The 20635-nt window shown below is 39.1% G+C and overlaps 1 protein-coding gene across 3 annotated transcripts in view; it reads left to right on the top strand.

The window, feature by feature from the left end:
- CCDC171 (coiled-coil domain containing 171) overlaps positions 1 to 20635 on the top strand; it is a 217845-nt gene that overhangs the window by 132756 nt on the left and 64454 nt on the right. The gene's annotated exons all lie outside the window — the stretch shown is intronic.

The raw sequence follows: 20635 nt of genomic DNA, 5'->3' as shown, positions 1-20635 counted from the left end.
AGTGTCTAGCTCACTTGCTCAATTATTGAATCATCCTCAACAAACACACTCTTAATAGAATTTCCATTGACTTCATCCACTGGACTGTTCATTATTAAAAAATAGCTCCCTTGTGCAAATACTTAGTATGTACAATATGACTCCCATATCCACAGGGGAAAATATTTTCCTATATTCCGTGTAGATACATGAAACTGCAGCTAAAAGCAAACCCTACTGAAATGAAGGATTCCTGGCCTTAGAATACTATAGAATTGTGCTGGGTGATCTAGGAAATGCTTAAAGAGGCCAAATGAAAGGACAGGTACTGGTCCTGCAGATACATGGCTCGTACTGTATACATACAGTCCCCAAGTTATGAGCAAGATAGGTTCTGTAGGTTTATTAGGCTGAATTTGTATGTAAGTTGGAACAGGTACATTTTGTAAGTATAACTCTAGCCATATCTATCTATCTATCTATCTATCTATCTATCTATCATCTATCTGCCTAACTATCTATATGCCTAACTATCTGTCTGTCTGTCTGTCTATCTTTGGATAGCATAGGAAAGGGCTAACACCCCTGTAGTATTTGTTTTGCTGTGTCCCTGTTCAGAAGATTTCACCTCACTTTCTGTCTCTATGATAATTGCATTTTGAAAAAAAAGGCTTGTTGTTGTTGTTGTTGTGGGAAAAAGGATTGGTGATGAAAGCTTCAGTTGAGACATCTTTTCCCCCGGATAACTCTTTCCCTTCCAAGGGATAGATTTCTTTCATTTCCTGTTGTCTCACCCCAGTTTGTAACTATGAGTCATTACTAAGCGAGATGTTTGTAGCTCAAGGGCTGCCTGTATGTCTATGCAACAGGGGAAATCAGGAGCACAGTGTTAGCTTTAGGTGGAGAGCAGCAGAATGTTTTGTTTCTCATTTCTGCTTCTGTGTGTTTGTGACTATCCACACTAACATTAGAGGCTCCTGGTGGTGCAGTGGGTTAAGCTGCTGAGCTGCTGAACTTGCTGGCTGAAAAATTGGCAGTAGAATCCGGGAAGCGGGGTGAGCTCCTGCTGTTAGCCTCAGCTTCTGCCAGCCTAGCAGTTTGAAAACATGCAAATGTGAGTAGTTCAATAGTTACCACCTTAGTGGGAAGGTAACGCTGCTCTATTCAGTAATGCTGGCCACATGCTTGAAGGCGTCTACGGACAATGCCGGGTCTTCGGCTTAGAAATGGAGATGAGCACTACCCCCCAGAGTCGGACTCAACTTAATGTCAGGGGAAACCTTTACATTTACCTTTACTTACACTAACATTGTTTTACATCTCCCTTCCTTTTGAATAGTTACATTTTAAAATCATTCTTCCATGTTTTAGTCCTTACTGCTTTGTTGTTTTTGGTTTATTTTTAAATTAGAGGAATATTTGTAAATGTCAGATTTCTTAAACTTTTGTTCTGAGCATCCTTGACACCTCCCCTCAAAGGAAAACTGGGCTATACAACCTGCATCTTAGTTGTGCACCCAACTAAAGTAGAACCATTGAATCAATTATTGAAAGGTAACTGAACAGTTGAACAAATTTCATTGAGTCAATGAGACTGTTCTATTTGGAACTGCCAGTAAGATTCAGACCCCGGTGCTTTACAGCCAAATAAGAAGACTCTTTGTGAGTTTTCTTGTGTTTTCCTGGTTTGGTGGACTGTATTTTAAATTACTTACCAGAGCACACAGAATCTAGGATGTGGTTTCTTTTATGAAATAGATGAAATAAATATTATATTTGGTAGTTGCTTTCTTGTGAGCAGTCTGGAAAATCAGGCCAGAAAGGTAAGTGTTGACCTAAAATATTAATGCATACTATGCTTTTATATATATACACACAGCAGTAGGTGAGCAGTGCCACAAAAGTGTGGAATGACTGGAGTTTACTCTTAAGACCTTACATTGTAGAAACATGCCAGATAATGTATAACCTTGATTTCAATAATATCTATTTTGCTCCCTCTCTGAAAGGAGTCAATGAAACCACAGTGAAAAATGCATCTAGTTAGTCCTGTTGAATCAGTCACAAATATTGCTCCTGATTGTGGGGATAGGAGCAACAGATTTCAGATTATAGAACCAGAAATATTTATTTATTTATTTATTTACTGTATTTGTATACCGTCTCTCAGCCAATCGTCGACTCAAGGCGGTTTCCAACAAATCAGTACATATAAAACATAATACAGATTAAAACATTAAATAATATAAAACACCACAAAAGCAATAAAAATAACATCATTAGAGTCTGATTATTATCAAGCATTGTCCAGTTCCATTGTCAAATCGTTCGATTTGCTATATTAGCTACTCTGCATTCGTAAACGCTTGCTCAAACAGCCATGTTTTAACTTGCCTCCGAAATGTTAAGAGGGAGGGAGGAGATCTAATCTCCCTTGGGAGGGTGTTCCATAGCCAAGGGACCACCACTGAGAAGGCCCTGTCTCTCGTCCTCGCTAAACGTACTTGAGACAAAGGCGGGACCGAGAGCAGGGCCTCCCCAGACGATCTTAGAGTCCTCAATGGTTCGTAAGGGGAGACACGTTCGGACAGGTACGTTGGGTCAGAACCATTTAGGGCTTTATAGGCCAAAGCCAGCACTTTGAATTGGGTCCGGTAGCAAACTGGCAACCAGTGGAGCTGGCGCACCAAGTAGGTTGTATGCTCCCTGAGCGCCGCTCCTGTTGGCAACCTGGCTGCTGTTCGTTGGACTAGTTGAAGCTTCCGGACCGTCTTCAAAGGTAACCCCACGTAGAGAGCATTGCAGTGGTCTATACAGGATGTAACCAGAGCATGGACTATCGTGGCCAAGTCAGACTTGATAACTTTAAATCAGTAGAGGGGCTTAAGTCACCGTCGCATGTAGTTGGTTATCTGTATCATCCTGAAAAATGTTAGGGAAGATTTTGACTATTCATTATTCACAGATATGTGGCAAAATTGTTGTCGGCATGAGATTGTATCCAGCCTTTGATGCAACTAGTGCAATTGTAAAAACATCTCCTTTAGCTCATAAGTGCCTAGGAAATATTCTCAGAGGTTTGAAACCTCTTTGGACAAGGTTTTAGGTATATCCTAAGGCTGAAGAGGAGGGGATGGGAAGAGAAGGGAAGGGAAAGAAATTCCATGACATGCACAGGCATCATGTTGTATTTAGTCTATTACAGTGGTTCTCAACCCGGGGTCCCCAGGTGTTTTTGGCCTTCAACTCCCAGAAATCCTAACAGCTGGTGAACTGGCTGGGATTTCTGCGAGTTGTAGGCCAACAACATCTGGGGACCCCAGGTTGAGAACCACTGGTCTATTATTTCTTAGACATAATTTTGATGATATAATAATTCAAAGAAAATGACTCTGTTTTATGCTTTTGCTGAAATTTTGTACTGAAGGAAGGTTTTCAGACTTATTTTTCTCCCTTCTGTTCTTATAATCCTGTTGTTGTTGTTGTTGTTGTTGTTTCCTGGGTGGGAACTTAAACTAGATCTTAGAACAATTGAAAAGCACACACTGAAAGCTTAAAAGCACCAACCCCTCTGCAACTATAACAACAAGAGAACTGTTCCAGGATTAAAGGAGACTGAAATGAAAACATATTTGTCCTACCACCTGAATCAGACTTTTGACCACTTCTAGTTTTGCTTTTGAGGAGTGATATGGCCTGAGGTAAGTCTCTGGATGAGGGAATATTCCGCAAATCCTGAGAACAGCCACCTCTGCTTTGTGTATATTTGAAGGACATCTCCTTCCTCTCTGAATAAGTAAACTGTAGGGGACTCGGCCTGTCTCTTTGCCTCAGGCTTCTAAGGAGAATGATCATGAGCCTGCAGAGGTTCCAATGTCTGAGTTAAATGATCAGGATTCTGCTGACTCTGTCGGTGAATAGAGATGATGGTCAAGAGAGTACAGTTAGCCAGAGTGAACCTGAGGATTCTGGGATAGTTGGTTCACAAGGCAAAGATGCTTCAATGCAGGCAGAGAAAGAAACCGAGGTGGAACAGTCAAGGCCAAATAGTGATAGCGAAAGGAATTTACTAATTGGCAAACCGAAGGAGTCAAGCTTTGACCTATAAGGCCAGATTGATCTGGATCGCCACGGAATTAGGGAGGAGGCGCTCTGCAAGATTGAGAGAAAAGAAGGGTCCGGGAGAGGTTTCCCAAGGGAAACGGAGTGCTTTTGCTATGGCTTTCTCAATAAATATAGCACCTGTGAATCTATAGTCTTCAGTGAGTCCAACGTTTGGTTTTCATGTACAATCATGTCTTTTGCTTCATACCTGATATCCATGCCTTCCTGTTCATGCTGAGATTCCTGTGTACTTCTGCCTTGGATTCATGTTCATGCTAAGATTTTTGTAAGCTGTTTGTCTTAGTTCCAAGCTCCTGCATCTGGATTTATTGGTTCAAGTTTGCTTCTGTTTCTTCAAGGGACGTTGGTCTTTGCAACCCTTTGGAACTGAAAGACTTTACTCCTATAGATTTGTTTACTGGATTTTGGGATCTTCCTGTGTTCTGACTTAGATTTTGACTGGATTATATTATATTGCTTACCTGACTATTTTGTAGACATTTCATTATTATTTGAATGTTTTTTATCTTTTTGACTATTGCTATGTTAATCTTCAATAAACTGTTTTGCTTATAAAGAACATTGATGTGTTTACGGGTTCAAAGGTGCCAACTCCATCCTTGGTGTGCAGCATAAACATTCAATCAGATTAAGTAGCTGAGATTCCAGAGCACACAGCATCATATGCAGGCAGCTTTCAGCTTCTGAGCCTTGGCAATTAAATAATTCCCCTCTTATGTCAATACGAGAGATTTTGCTCTGAAGGTGTGTCAGTAACATTGTTAGTTAGTATGAATCCTAATAATTATTGGGTAATGTGCCTCTGCTTTCTAATGTTTGTATTCGGCTTTGCTAACCTTTCATACTCCAAGTCAGTATTTTTTTCAATCTGAATTTGTTTTATTGGCTCATTAATTAACTTACAGGTGTCCGTTTTGTGACCATTGGATGTTCACGAGCTAGTACTGAGTTTTTACACACCCTGTCATTACTTTAGCTGTGCCCTCAGAAGAACTGATGCTGCTAGACTTTTGAACCTCTATCACATCAAATGTGAATTCTGAAGGCTAAGAAATCAGAAGCTCACTTCTGAAAGGCTGTGATTCTAAGACAGCTGGAGGTGATTGCCTTGAAATAGCATTGAGAAAGAAAGAGATGCTTCTGGACTAGTTGCCACTTGCTCACCTAGTTTCGATGACTTCTCAGTTGCTTAGGGACATTAGCTGTCAAATGCTTCAACATTTTCAACAGACTCTGGATTGCTTTCCCTATGTGTGGAGTGCAATGTGTAGTCAAGTCTAAATATGCTGGACCATAGGACAAGTAAGGAGATACTGATGATTTATGTCTTTATTGTTTTTGTATGGCTTTTATATTATATGCTAAATGTTTTAATTGTATTTTATATCTGTTGGGACATCAAATTGTTGCCAACTGTGAACCGCCTTGAGTCGCCTTCGGGCTGAGAAAGGTGGTATACATTTGTGGCAAATAAATAAATAAATAAATGCATGAGTGAGTTCCAGCATTTCCTCAAAGGTAGAAAGTGGCCATAGAAAGAGCTTCATGAAGAGCTCTTTCTATGACCTAAAGTTATTTAGTATTGAATTCCTGGATTGCAACTGTCATGAAGTAGTATTCATTTGTGGCTTTCTTAAGAAAGGAGTTACTTTCCAAAACTTCCACTTCTACCAAGAGCTTCAGAAATAATTAGAATTTCCACAAGAATTTACTTTATGTCCTGCATGGTGCCCAAGTACCAACGGTATTGTTTGGGAGCCATTGGAGATGTAGCAGTTGACTAGTTTCCAATTGGTAAAGGGATCAGAAAAGTATGTATTTTATCACCCCATTTGTTTAACTTGTACACTGAAAATATCATATATGATTCAGGATTAGACTTGGAGGAAGAAGGTAGGAAACTTTCAGGAAGGAACATGAACAATTTAAATGTGTACATGACACCATATTGCTGGCAGAAAACAGCAGAGACTTGAAATTATTTCTAAGAAAGTCAAGGAAGAAGGCAGATTTACAACTGAACATGAAGGAAACAAAATAATGACCACAGGTGATTCACATCTTTAAAGTAGGCAACAGAGGCATTTCAATAGTTTAGGATTTACCTTATCCATTAATTACAAGGAAAAATGTAGTTAAAAATGAAGTAGACAATGACTTGGAAAGGTAGCTATGAAGAAACTACACAAGAACAATATATTATCGAATACTAAAGTTAGGATTGTCCACACATCACATTTCCAATTTCTGTGTATGCTTGTGAAAACTGGAAAGGCAAGAAAGCTGATAGGAAGAACATCAACTCACTTGAAATGTGATGCTGGAAGAGAGTTCTACAAATACTGTGGACTGCTAAGAAGACAAATAAATGGGTCTTAGAGCAAATGAAGCCTGTATTCTCTCCAGAAGCCAAGATGGCTAAATTGAGACTGTTGTACTTTGGACATAATATGAGATGCTTGGAAAGGTAGATGGCAGTAGGAAAAGAATACTGCATCCAGATGGATGGACCCAACCAAGGAAGCCATGGTCCTGAATCTGCAAGACTTGAGCAGAGGAGTTGATGACAGGGTGACTTGAAGGCCTCTCATTCATGCAGTCACCATAAAGCAAAGTCAACTTGATGGCCGTTAACAAGAACAGAACTCTCAGCAAATTCCTATTAAGTAGTAAATCACAACTTAGGCCTAAACATTGTATTTTGCACCCAAATCTTATTTTCCATCTCCTCCACACCACTAATTAGTTGGGTGTGGCCATTTATGAAATCCCCAGCAACTGTCACATATCTTGAGGTTGTGGTAGTCTAGTATCTGCAGCGTCAGAAACCTCAAGGCATTCTCTGTGATTCACCCTCTTTTGATCTTCCTCATAAGTAAAGACATGTATGATCACACTGTTTCCTGTTTCTTTGCTGTACATTTCATGTATACTACTGTTCATACTGCTGTTCCCCAGGCATAATGCATATTTGCCTCACTGCATTAAAGAAAATCTTTTCTTTTCTAGCTCTTCAATATTCTTAGAAACATGCAAGTTTCATCTGTTCTCATTCTCTCTTCTGTCCCAAGTAGTTTCCTTCCAAAGTGAGTTGATCAGTAGGCAATTTTGAACACCTCTGTGATTGTTATGTGTATCTATGCATGTGTGATGCAGACTTTTTAAATGTATGCTCACTTAGTATGTGAGTATGCACACTTGTGGGAGCCAACATGTTTGAACATTGGACTCTGGAGACCAGGAATTGAATTCCTACTCAGCCATGGAAACCCACTGGGTGACCTTGGACAAGTCACACTCTCAGAGAAAGACAAAGGCAAACTCCCTTTGAACAAACCTTGGCAAGAAACCCCATCATTGGTTTGCGTTAGCGTTGCCATCAACCAGAAACTACTTGAAGGCACACAACAATAATGTACACACTTACTGCAGCAAAAAGAGTTATTACTCTAAGGTTGAAAAATAATACCTCTAATTTTTTGTTGTTGTTTGCTAGAGGTTTCCAAACACGGATTGACAGATGATTATAGATAACTATAAAAAGTAAATTTTATTTGGACATACACTCCGCTGTTATTAATGTATATGGATAGCCATTTGCAAGTAACACATTCCTTTCAGGTTATCTCCTAAGGTATGCCATGTATTTTTCCTCCATTTTCCTTTTTCCTTTCCTTTCCTCCTCTCTCAATATTTTATTTTGCATTTGCAATAAATTGTAATTTCAAAAACCCAAGAAAATGATGTAAAATGGGCTAAACAGATTTAGATAGTGTTTGATATATAGCAAGTATCTAGTAAGTCCTAGAAGAAACAGAATGAGGGACTGGGTGTGCTTTTGGGCTCATCCAATGTATGTATTCGTATGTGTTTATGTAGAAAACATAACATGAGGGTAACTAGACATGTTCTAATTTCTCTCCTGGTGTTGTATATTTCAGGAGCTAGCTTTCTGGAGCATATGTTGGATGGATGTAGACCAGGGTTGGTCAACAGTCAGAACGTAGGGGTACCTCTGGACCATTTTAGACCCAAGAGAAACATTTTGCAGTGGGAAATCCACCTTCATTTGCATCTCCTGTTTTTAAACAAAACCTTTGAGGACCTAAAAAGACCCAGCTGCCAATGCCATGGGGAAAAATATTCCCCATACCCACTAGAAGCCATTCACCAAGTACTGAGCTTTCAAGCCATTTAGAGTTTTGAATGTATTATTTTAAATCCAGACCAGACACATATCATTTGCTAGTGCAATTCCTTTAAAACTGATATTTTTGTGGTTTTGGTGTGGTGTCCCTGTTAGCAGTCTGGTCGCTGCACTTCACACTAGCTGCACCTTCTGAGCCTTGGAGTAATACTGAGAGTTTTAATCATTCACTTGGAGTAGAAATAAGTCAGGGGATTTGGATTAATGATGTCTAGGAACTAGGACATCTATTCTACTGCCTTTCCAGATTTTAAAAAGTAAAACAGTCAGGAACTTGATTTCCTTGAATGGTTCTTGCTTTCTGCTGGCTTGTTACTCAAAGCCCCCAATATCAAAATATATCCTTCCCCGTTTTTGAAAGTTGTGACGTGGCTTTTGTTCTCAGTGGGAAACATAGAATACCTTGTCCTCAAGTGCACTGGCAGGATAGTGACAGGAATGTGAGGGTGTTTTTCTGTGGACTGTAGCTATTCTTGGCTTTTGTCTATCAACCTGGCACCTGCCACGAGTGAAACGGACCAGTAGGCACACGTAAAGAAGTCAACAGGAGAACGGCAAAGATTTTTAGATGTTTCCAAAGCATCTTGTTTGTTTTCCAAAAAGAAAGACCTTTGAAAAATGCCTTGTGCCATTTTTAATTTGAATTAGATCTTGGTATCTTTACATAGAAGAATGCTGGGATATAAACATTATATTGAACTTGACTGCCTCCTTCAAATAATTCCTCTTACCATCCGTTTAATTATTTTGCAAATCTCTTAACACATTTGTGTTGTTGTTTTGATCCCTGAATAACCTGACTTTTTAAAAAATGCATGTTCCTAAAGACCAATTGTGTAGGACATACAGGTGTTAGCACAGCTGGCTTACTGATGACATCTCTGTCCATATAGCTGTCTAGTGTGTCATCACTCATATTGTTCAGTGTCATTCTGACCTAGCCATGCTAAAAATGGTACTCCAGCTCAAGAGGGATTTAAAAACCTTGACAAACTAAAGATAAGACATTGCAGAATGTCATATCCATGTGTTTAACTGTTTTCAGCTTAGGCGTATCTAAGTAACTAATGCCAGAGCCCGTCTGTCTTCATTTTTCAGGAAGTTTGAAGCTTTCTTTTTTAAAAAAACAAACAAAACAAAAACAATTCTATATTCATGTGCATAGTTTGCCTTAAGTAAGGAAACATCCTTACGTCGAGTGCTGTAAATTTTATCCATTTGTGTGAATTTCTGTGAAATTAGTTAATGTGTTAGCCATTATTTTCTCCAGACATGGGTTCACTTCCAGCCCAAGGTCACTGCAATCTGTTCATAAGGGACATATTATTGCACACATCCCACAAATACAGAATAGCTTTGGCATTGTGCTTCATGTTTGCTTAAAAGGCCTGGATCAAATTAATCTTTCATCCAACTGAGTTTGGATTTAGTGTTTTTTGTTTTAATATGCTTGGGTATTTTTCAGAAATTGTGCTATACTGAACTTCTTGTTGCTGTTACATACCAGGACATTCCAAATGAAACTTTTATAGGGCAATCCGTTCCCTATGGTTATATATGTATATATATAGTATGACCCCTGTATCCACAGGAAATATGTTCCAAAACACACTGTAGATACCTGAACCCTATATTTTAACCATACTTGGGCCAGAAGTGTATTATAAAATTGCATTGGAGGATCTAGAGAGGCACACAAATATATTTTGGAGCATGGCAAAATGAAAGTGTGAACATCCAATCTGTGCATAAAGGGATTCTACTTATGAAATAAGTTCATGTGAATTCAAGGGGTCCTAAATCCAAGTCAGTAGGTGGAATTTTACATTGCTCTTATTTTTTATTCATTTTAAGATCACATTGTTTAGTTGAATACTGCAAATATATGTTATTGATATTTCTATAGGTCTACAAGAGAGCTAGTGGTGTAGAGGTTTGGCTAGAATACTAGTAAGCCTGGGGTTTGAATCCTGCTGAGCCGTGGATATTCACTGGAGTGATCTTGGGCAAGTTGTGTTCTGCTCAGCCTCAGAGAATGCCATTGGCAAACTTCTTACTAAATCTTGCCAAGCAATGATTGCCATAAGTCAGAGTCAACTGTAAGGCACATAATGACAAAGTAGGATTGTAGTACTATACCGAATTAACAGTAATTAAGTCCTTTTAAAACCACGAGAGTTCCTTCTGATGATACATACATAGACTTGCACTCTAAATGTGGTTATATGAGTATAGAGCATATGTAGAGATCAAGATCAGTTCATTCTGTTCTTAAGGTAGCCACCTCAATATACCAAGCTGATTATGGACCCCATTTAAAATAACTTACAAATTTACCACACTTTGGGTACAAAGATTTAAAAATGTCACATAACTCAAAGCACATCTTTTATATTCTAAATCACCATCATCTATCCTCATCCTGATCATTTGGATGTCTCAGTATGTTTCTGCAACAGAGAAAAAGATATGAGTTCCTATGACTTACTGCAAAGTTGATCTAAATTGGAGTTCAGTAAAATGTGACCCACAGACAATTTTCCAAACAATTTTCCAAACTATTTGTCTCTCCCCTTTCGTCGGCCTCAAAAGTATTGATTTAGATCCATTAGTCTCTATAAGATAAACCATTTCTCCTCACCTGTGGTTCTGATTCTGCTGATTCTGGTGTATTTAGGTTGCAGTTACATTTATTTGTTTATATGTCACCAACAGATTTCCAAGGCAGAATTATAAATTACAAGGCAGAATAGAAAAAAACACACCAAATAACATAAAAATAGAGAGCATTAAAATCCATGAAAATAAGTGTTGGCTTTCCAGGCAGCTGCTACAAAGTAGGTGGCTCCATAGTCTGAGAAATCTCTTCAGGTTAAATTCTTTCTGCGTCAGGACAGCAGGCTGAACAGCTCCATAGGCTGAACAGGACCAGCAGTGCCTCCAGTCATAATAATAGATGTGAGTCACTTTTAGCCTCAAAGTATTTCAAAAAGTATATTGCAGTATGTCTTGTATTTGTGCCCCCCAGATGGTTCTGATGGCAAGGTAGCTCAGAAAACTCAAAAAGGCTGTGTTGAATAACACTGAAGAAAAGATATAGTGATGGCCAGGAAGAATTGCATCTTTGCTGTCAAATGGATCTGTTCAGCCAGATCCATTTACATTAAAACTGTACCCTATTTGCTTCATAGCTCTCAGTTCTGCAATATACCAATAGCTGTGTGCAGTGAGAGTGGATACTTGGGAGAAATTGCAACACCTGCCTGGTCACCTCCAAATTACAATAGTTGACCGGCTCATCAAAAGAAATGCCATCATACTAATGAAAACCTTTAATGGATCTTCTAGAATCCAGTGGATTCCATAAATGACTGGGGTACATTCCCACAGGAGTTAAGACCTTCACAAGCTTAAACCCTAACAGGAAATGACTACTACTTAAAGCCCTTCCTACCTTCAAGCACTCTTGGTACATGTGTTAGGCAGGTGCATTTCTGGGGATTGCCCCTATGATCATCATGGTGTGTATGTGATGAATTCTTAACCTAAGCCATTCCAGATAAATGTGTTGATATCATTCAGACCTTTGTTTCATTAGCAGTTTAAAGCTTTGGGGGTGAAAATTTTCATAGTAATATTAAGAATAGCTATCGTCCCTATATTAGAGGGCTTTATGTATTACCAGACTTTGAGGGATTGCCTCCATAGGTTAGTTTCAACAAATCACTTCGTATTTTTTAATCAATGTCCTTGTCAAGTAACTTGCCCTGGAATCAGCAGTATAGTAGTCATACAGTCCAGAGTCAAGCCAGTTAGTTCACGGTAATGACAGACTTTAAGGAACCAAGCAGGAGGGACGCCAAATAAAAGTCCTAGGTCAATCCAAGTACCGAAGTTCCAAACGATGAAGCTGTGTCCACGAATCCAAGGCCAAAGTAATGGAGCAGTCCAAATTTCCAAAAGCATCCACGAATCCCACAAGCACAAGGTCCAGGCTTCATTATTAAAGTTGTAACCAGCAATTCGACAACCCACTGCAAAATGCTGCTTTCACATCTGATTCCTCTTGTCCGTCTTCTTCACCACAGTTCTGGCCGATTGCCTCAGCTGAGCTTTTTTCCTTCTGTGTTCCACAAATGAAAACCCACTTAACTCTTTCTCAGCCTGTTCCTGATAAGCCAGTGGGCCGAGTAGTATCAACCTCTGGTTGTGGCTGAGGGAGTTGCTGTTTCATACTGAGCTCAGCCAAACCTTCATCCACGCTATCCATGACAGTCCCAGAATTATATAGGGCTAGACAGGAGTGAAACAAATTAAATTCAGCCTAATATCTTATCCTATAATTGACATTTTGATAGTGTGGCAACCATAAAGTTTGGTTGTCATCTTGATCACTCTTACACCCTTCTAGGTGTAAGAAAAATCTACAGTTGTCAAAGTTGTCTTAGTTTTGAACATTCAGGTATATTTTAATGGTACAGGCTGTGTATATTATTTTATTTGTAACTATCTGTCCTCTGCCACGCATTGCTGTGGCCCAGTCTGTGTATATGTGTTTTCTGTGTATATATTTGTGTATATGTGTACACATGTGAGTTTGCATGTATATATATGTGTGTGTGTGTTGTGTGTGTGTGGTTTTGCGCATGCGTTGTAATGTATTTTTGGGGTTTTTTTTTGCTTTTTAAGTCTCTTCTGCTGTGTTTTTCAGTGTTTTTATGAGTGATGGTCACTCATTGGCCTGATTGGTGTATTCCATCCAAATTTGGTGTCAATTTGTCCAGTGGTTTTTAAGTTTTGTTAATCCCATGAACTAACATTACATTTTTATTTATATCGATGATAAGATATATAGTGTTTGCAAGATTTAATATACTGTGATTTAAAAAATGAAATTGCATCAGGTTGCTGTTCTGTCTTAGGTTGTCTGCAGTCTTCATGCAGTGCTTCAGGATTTGTTTCAGCAAGAAGATTTACAAAGAATGGCCAGGCCTCAATATTCCCCTCCCTTATTAAAGCAGTGGTTTATAATTGCATTCCTAGGAACTCCAGGATTCCTGGGATGCTTATCAGGGGTTCCTCAATTAGAAGTTCAATAATTGTAAATGAGCTTCCTGAAAGATAGTATATCTGCTATTACCAATCACACCCTGCAATGTGTAGCTGCAGGGGGAAGATTCAGGGCATTCTAGCCATAATATGCTCATAGTTTGTTCAATGCTGGGAAGATAATAAAATATCCAGCTTAATTTTAAATTTTGTTTCTGGAATTTTGTTCAGTCTGGAAAAGAGATTTTCAGACAATGCAGTGTCTGATTGAAAGTGCATAGAATCGTTGAGTTATTAAGTATGAGGGTTATCTGGAAAGTAAGATTACAAGGCACGTAGCTCTCGCAGGGAATTTTTTCAGGGGAAGTTGGTATCACTGCTGTGTATCAAGAAGCCAGTGGAAGCAAGCGAGCAGTGCCAGTTGTCAGTAGTTCACCAACTGGCATTGTAGTGAAGGTTAGAGATGAGCATCCTCATTCCGTTTCCCTCCAAGTGCCAAGTTTACGCTGTAATATGCTACCTAAATGCTAAGGACATGAACGCCGCTGTGATTAATCATGAAATCGTTTCTGTTTATGGAGAAGACGTATGTCATGACAGCATGTGGCAAAATGGGCACAGAATATATTGTGAGACCATGAAGAAACTTCACAGAGCCATCCAAAACGAATGGCGTGGGATGCTGACAGCGGGAAGCTATCTCCTTCATGACAATGCACATCCGCACACTACTCATGCAACACAAGAGTTGTTGACTTCGTTTGGTTGGAATGTTTTAAGCCAGCCCTCTCACAGCCCCGATCTCACACCCAGTGTTTATCATCTGTTCATTAAATTGAAGGAACACCTTGGTGGAAAACAATTTTTCGACAACAATGAGGTGAAAATCGAAGTGACGAACTGGCCGAAAAATGCAGAGGGAAACTTCTATGACAAAGGCATCAAAAACTCATCCCACGGATGACAAAATATATTGAACTGAATGGTGATTATGTGGAAAAATAATGTAATACCTATGCTACAATCCATGTAAATTTGTATTTTTTTTAAAAATCTGTTAACCTTACTTTCCTGATAACCCTCGTACATCTATGGTCATCTAGTTCCAACATCTTGCCAGGGAGGAAATATATGGCCCAGAGATTTCTGAAAGACAACTCACTACCCTCTGAAGTAGTCCTTCCCACCTTAAGATAGCTTATGTTTTCTTCTTTCTAATGTGTAGTTAAAAGTATTTTATTTTTGCCAAAGTGAAAAATATTTACTGTATATAAGTGTTAATTTTCCTCCAAGAGATCCCAAATTCAAGTTAATGAGTTTTTTTTTAAAAAAAAAAAAACGTGAATAGATGGACCTTGTCTCCAATTTTATTAAGGAAACTTGGAGTCATAGCATGTCTTCCTTAGGTCTTGAAGTGTGGAATTTGCTAGGTGGTGTGAATCTTGAAAGCAACAACTTTTTTATTGTTTACATTTTCCTCTCATTCTTCTTTCAAGAGCTCAAGGCATTGTACATGAGTTTCTTCCTGCCTTCTCCCATTTTGTGTTCACAGCATCCCTTTAGTTTAGTTGAAAGAGCTTAGCTAGCCCAAGGCGTATAGATTTGTAAGTACACAGGCATTGATTCCTCTGATACGAGTTTTAAATGTTTAGATTTAAATTGGCAAAACTTCTGCTAATTTCTTGAAATGTTTCTGCCTATTCATGGCAGCCAACACACATCCTGAAATATCACATCTGATTGGATCCACATGCTGTTTTTCTCAGCCAAGTACAATCACAATACCCGGTGTTTCTTCATTTCCCCCCTTTCTCTTCAGGTGTCAATAACTTTTGAAAACTTCCTAAGAAGTAAAAAGTGAAAAAATAGAAATAATTGCAAACTGCTGATTTTGTAAACTCTGAGTGGTTCTGATATCACCCGCAACTCTGTGTGCTATTGTCTGATTCAGCCAGTACCTAATCCTAAGGCACTGCTTATTAAACAGTGACTCCCCTTAACTAAATGTTGGGATCACGAAAATTTGGCAACAATAAACTGTTTAAGACATTTACATGAATGTTTAAGAAAGAATATGCAGCATTTACAGTGGATTCTGCAGAACATAAAAAGGAAAGTCTGTTTAGCAAGCCTTGCAAATGCTAATTTATCATCAGTAAAAGTTTGATTTTTATACCTATCTCCTTGAATATTGGAATCCTAACATTAAATCCCATGGCAGTTTAACATCGCATCTCCTGCGTTAGATTATAAATTAACTATGCACAATATTATCTTCCCCTTCCTTTCCACTCTCCATTCCGTGTCCACTAACTGTACAACACCTCACAAAGACAAGCTACTTGCATAATTCCCTATGTGACCCTTTCTCCTTCTCTTCCTATTTGTCAGACCGATTGAGAAACCATATTATGAATCACACTGTTGTTTATTATAGGCAAAAATGCTCTTCTAGTTTGTTGCTGCCAAGAGTCACTAATTTCCAAAGTAACTTGTTGCAAGTAACACATTGATTTAGTCCAACTGCAGCGCTACTACAGGCATAGTGTTAAATCTGACAGAGGAAAGATGCCCTTTAGTTGCAAGTTAAACCTTTGCACTAGAGGATGTAGTTGTTGGTTAGAAATGAATTAAATGAATCATCACTAAAACTAAATAAGAATCAACACTAAAACTTTGGGATGTCAAACTGAATATCAAATTAAGATGTGAGATCTTGATTTTATTGAGCAAAAAGTTGGGCTTGAAGTATGAGTAACTCATACAGTCCGTCTTCACTTGAAATTTCTTTGAAGTAGAAAAGGGTCTCAAAAGGTCTTTAAGCCTTCTCTACCAAGGAGTGCTGATGCCTCTCCAAACTACAGCTTCCAGGATTCCATATCATTGAGCATGGCAGTTAAAATGGTGACAAGCTGTATTGATTTTACAGTGTAGATGCACCCTAGATGGTTTACTGGGCTATTTGTACAATGTTGAAAAGCTCCCAGGGTCTATACTGTTAAAGGGTGGGAATGCTCTTCTATACTCCTCTATCTCTTCACACACAAAAACCTACAATATTAGGGAGAAGATAATGGTTTAACATAGGCATGGGCAAACTTTTTTGCCTTGGGTCCACATTGCAGGCCCAGCCAGGAGGGCCAGGGGCTGGACACACACTGTTTGGGGAGGGCCCAGAAGAGAGTGGGTCTAGGAAGGGGCAGGGAAGGGCCCGGGCCTTCCTCAAGTTGTCCTCGCAGCATAAGGATGGGACTGCTTGCCCCATCCTTATGCAAGGAGGAAGGCGGGACATGCAGTGACTGCCATGATCTTCCCTTCTGATCCTCCTCTCCCAATCCTTGGGCTGTCCTCTTGGAATTATGCTGGGAGGAGGGTGAGACAGCCAGCAACTGAGAGTGCTCTAGTGGGCTTTCACCCACCGTGTGCCTACTTTGGGGTTGCACTGTCCTTATGCCAGGAGGAGGGCAAGACACACGGCTGAGAGTGCTTCAGAGGGCTCTCAGCTGCTATCTGCCTTCCTCCCCCATCTTTCTGGCATAAGGACACAGCAAGCCACCATGTCCTTCTGCTAAGAGGATAGGAAAAATGGGGTAAGCACCCAGGGGCCCCCATCTGGCTCCTGGGCTTTAGTTTGCCCATGCCTGGTATAACTCTTCTGCTTAACATGCTATAGTGTTTATTTTGGATCAAGAAGTGTTCATCCCTATGATTCCGCACTCTCCTGTCTTAAAGTTTCACAAAGCAGACATAGATCTGTAAACTCTAGGAGGGGCAATGGGAAAGTGAAGTTGGCAAGACCATTTTGGGGGCAAGGGACAGCAGCATTATCTGTGAGCATTTTTCTCCCTTCACTTTGAATGTAATGCATACCATAGACAATTATCAGAAGGAAACCCCTGCTCTTTTCGGGTATTATTCATGTGTATTGGGGGAACGCAGGAGAGGAACGCTCCAGCCCTTTCTATGTAACATAATTAAAAACACTAAAACATGTGTTTGGGACTTATGGTGTCCAGAGGTTTATATCTAAGGAACAATCGCATTCCTTTCTGATGATGAGCTGCTATTACACTTAACTGCCTTTGAAAGATATACATGTTGCTTGCTTTATTGTCCGGTGTGTGTTTTGCCCTGGTGGAAAAAGCACTAGACTGAGATGGGGTTAAAGGACCTGCTGCTGCTGCCGACGTTATGCCTACATATAGCGTATACATTGTTTGCCTCCCGCTTTCTCTCTCCCTCTCGCCTCCCCCACCCTCCCTCCCCTCCCTCCTCAGTATTAGCAATCTGCTTTGGTACTTTGACATCAGGGATTTCCCTGGTGAATTTTGTCACAGAAAAAAGAGAATCATCAATATCGCAGTTAAACTTGACTTTCAAAGCTAATAGTATCTCATTTGGGGGCTCAAATTTAATAAATTTTCTTTGATTCTGGGTGCGTTTTTAAACATCAAACAATGAATTGGCCAGGGTGCAGTAAAATATTTAGATCTATTGACTATGGTTCAGAAGGGTAGAAGGCAAAACACTAGTGGTTTGATGTTGATAAAATTCTTAGTACCTTAATCCACATTAATGTTTTTCTTTTTATCTGTGTGCATATGGGCTACAATGAAGGACGGGAAAAGTTAGCATATATAAACTATAACAAATCAAGTGAAATATGTATTATTGTAGATATAGTGAAAAATAGCACGTTTGTATTACGATAGGCAAGATTAACATCTGAACAGAATTACACATGCTGGCAGGAGACCCTTGAGATTGCGTTTGTTCCACTGGACTCTCTCTCTTTCTCTCTCTTCAGCCCAGAACAGTGTGTGTCGAAACGTGTGTAGGACGTGTGCTGTTATAAAAATTGCATTATAGTGCATACGTTTGGCAGCCACAGGTATTGACAGGAATTGTTTAGGTCAACCAAGAAAATGCAAGGCTCCCTATCCACACAGACTATGTGATATACAATGTGTGTTTACACCCAGTGCTATAAACCTGTAAAAACTCACTTAACACTTGCACATCACAGTACAGAATGCATATATGTGTATTTTCATAGTGTGTATCTGTAGTACTGGATGTGGAGGATATCTATTGAAACCGCTAGTGGAATGATTAACTTTTGAAATATTACAGGGTTTGTGAGTAAAATATTCAGAAGAGTAATTCACTAAATGTAAGGCTTAGACTAAAATATAGTTATCTGGGGACTGAGAAAAGAAATATCACTTAAATTGGGTTTCAGGATATGATTTATGCTGGTATTATTTTTTTATGGAAATTGCCCTAAGTTCATTAGTACTAGGCTATGTATACATAGAGCTATTGAGATGTGTTGTATGTGGCATTGCCCCTTTTTTCTGCTTTCTCCTTTGAAAGTTAAATGTTTAGTAGGGAAAAAGTAATGTCCTACAACTCAACTATTTTCATTTGAAAGATACTTTATTAATGTTATTACATATTGGAGACAAAAGGTTATGCAGTCTAGTTTTACTGCTGGAGTTTTATTTCTTGCACTATAAAAAAGTAGAATATTCGTAAAATGTGTTGTAATTGACCTCATCTAGGGTGAATTTTAGGAATAGATATAAATAGTAGTCATAGTAGAAACAATGTACTGTATGTGATAACTTTTTGCTTATGATGACTGAAAATACAGTGTGACTCTGTATGCTTGCAGGGAAATAAATTACATTGTCTGCTTTCAGATGTCATGACAAACCATGTCTTGCAATTAAAGGAATAGGTGACCCTCATTTGCTCCCCTTTTTCCCGCCTTCTTATGGCATTTCCTGGGGGATCTTGGAAAAATTAGTTCACATTTTAAATTAATTCCAGCATGCTATTTCTTTCATACTGAACAAAGTCTAGTTATGTTTTACCTTTGAAACAAGCCAATTTCAGATTGTGAGTTATTGATCTATTGTGTTACAATAAACTATAGTGAATGTGAAAGACTTTGATCTAAACCACTATAATACTCAGCTAGAATATTCTGGACACGGGAGTCTACAAAAAGTAATTATTGTTAATTATTGTTAATTAAAAAGGGATGCATTCTCCCATAGACATGCTGGTGGAAGAAGCAGAGATGCCAGGAGTTCAAGACTTGTTTAGGTTTACTACTGTGGTATTAAACTTACAGTTTATTGTGATGTTTGATAGCATCTCATTGGACTTACACTGTACTTCATCTAGGATTGCAGGTAAAGGTAAAGGTTTTCCCTGACATTAAGTCTAGTCATGTCCGACTCTGGGGGTTGGTGCTCATCTCCATTTCTAGGCCGAAGAGCCAGCGTTGTCTGTAGACACCTCCAAGGTCATGTGGCCAGCATGACTTCATGGAGTGCTGTTACCTTCCTGCTGAAGCGTTACCTATTGATCTACTCACATTTGCATGTTTTCAAACTGCTAGGTTGGCAGACGCTGGGGCTAACAGCAGGAACTCATGCTGCTCCCTGGATTCGAACCAGTGACCTTTCAGTCAGCAAGTTCAGCAGCTCAGCGCTTTAATCCACTGCACCACCGGGGGCTCTAGGATTAATTCCAGCATGGTATTTCTTTCATACTGGACAAAGTCTAATTAAGTTTTAACTTTGAAACAAGCTATCTTGTGACGCCATCTTGTGTGACCGTGGAGCACAACAAACAACTCCGCGCACATATGCTTGTGCACAATGCCCAGCCTTGTGCACAGAGGATGTATTGTTTAAAGGTACAGACAATGCAGTCCCTGTTGCCCGTTTTTGGTCAAAAATTATTTAGCAGCATATGATCCCTTTACTTTATCAGTTTTAATACTTATTTATGCAATGTTTTTGACACAAAATAAATAAAATGTGACTCTAACATGGGCACAGGAACTGGTGATTAAAAAAAAAACCTGCCAAAGCAGTTGTATAGATTTCAGCATCCCATTCCAAAATCCAAAATATTCCAAAATCTAAAAATGGCTGAGATACTGATGCCTTAGCTTTATGATAATTCGGTGTATACAAACTTTGTTTCATGGGCAAAATTATTAAAATACTCTGTATAAAATAACTTTCAAGCTATCTTTATAAGATGTACTTGATGCTTAAATGAATTTTGTGTTTAGACTTGGGTGTCATCTCCAGGATACCTCATTGTATTTGTGTGTGTGTGTGTGTGTGTGAATGAATGAATATACAGGGATTCTAAAATCTTGGGGGAGGAGGAATCCCAAATGCTTTTGGTCCCAAACATTTCAGATAAGGGATACTCAACCTACTTCATACCTTCACTGAAGACATGACT

This window comes from Anolis sagrei, chromosome 2, assembly GCF_037176765.1.
Source record: "Anolis sagrei isolate rAnoSag1 chromosome 2, rAnoSag1.mat, whole genome shotgun sequence".
NCBI lineage: Eukaryota > Metazoa > Chordata > Lepidosauria > Squamata > Dactyloidae > Anolis > Anolis sagrei.
The sequence above is the reverse complement of the archived record's forward strand: the minus strand, read 5'-3'. Positions and strand labels throughout refer to the sequence as shown.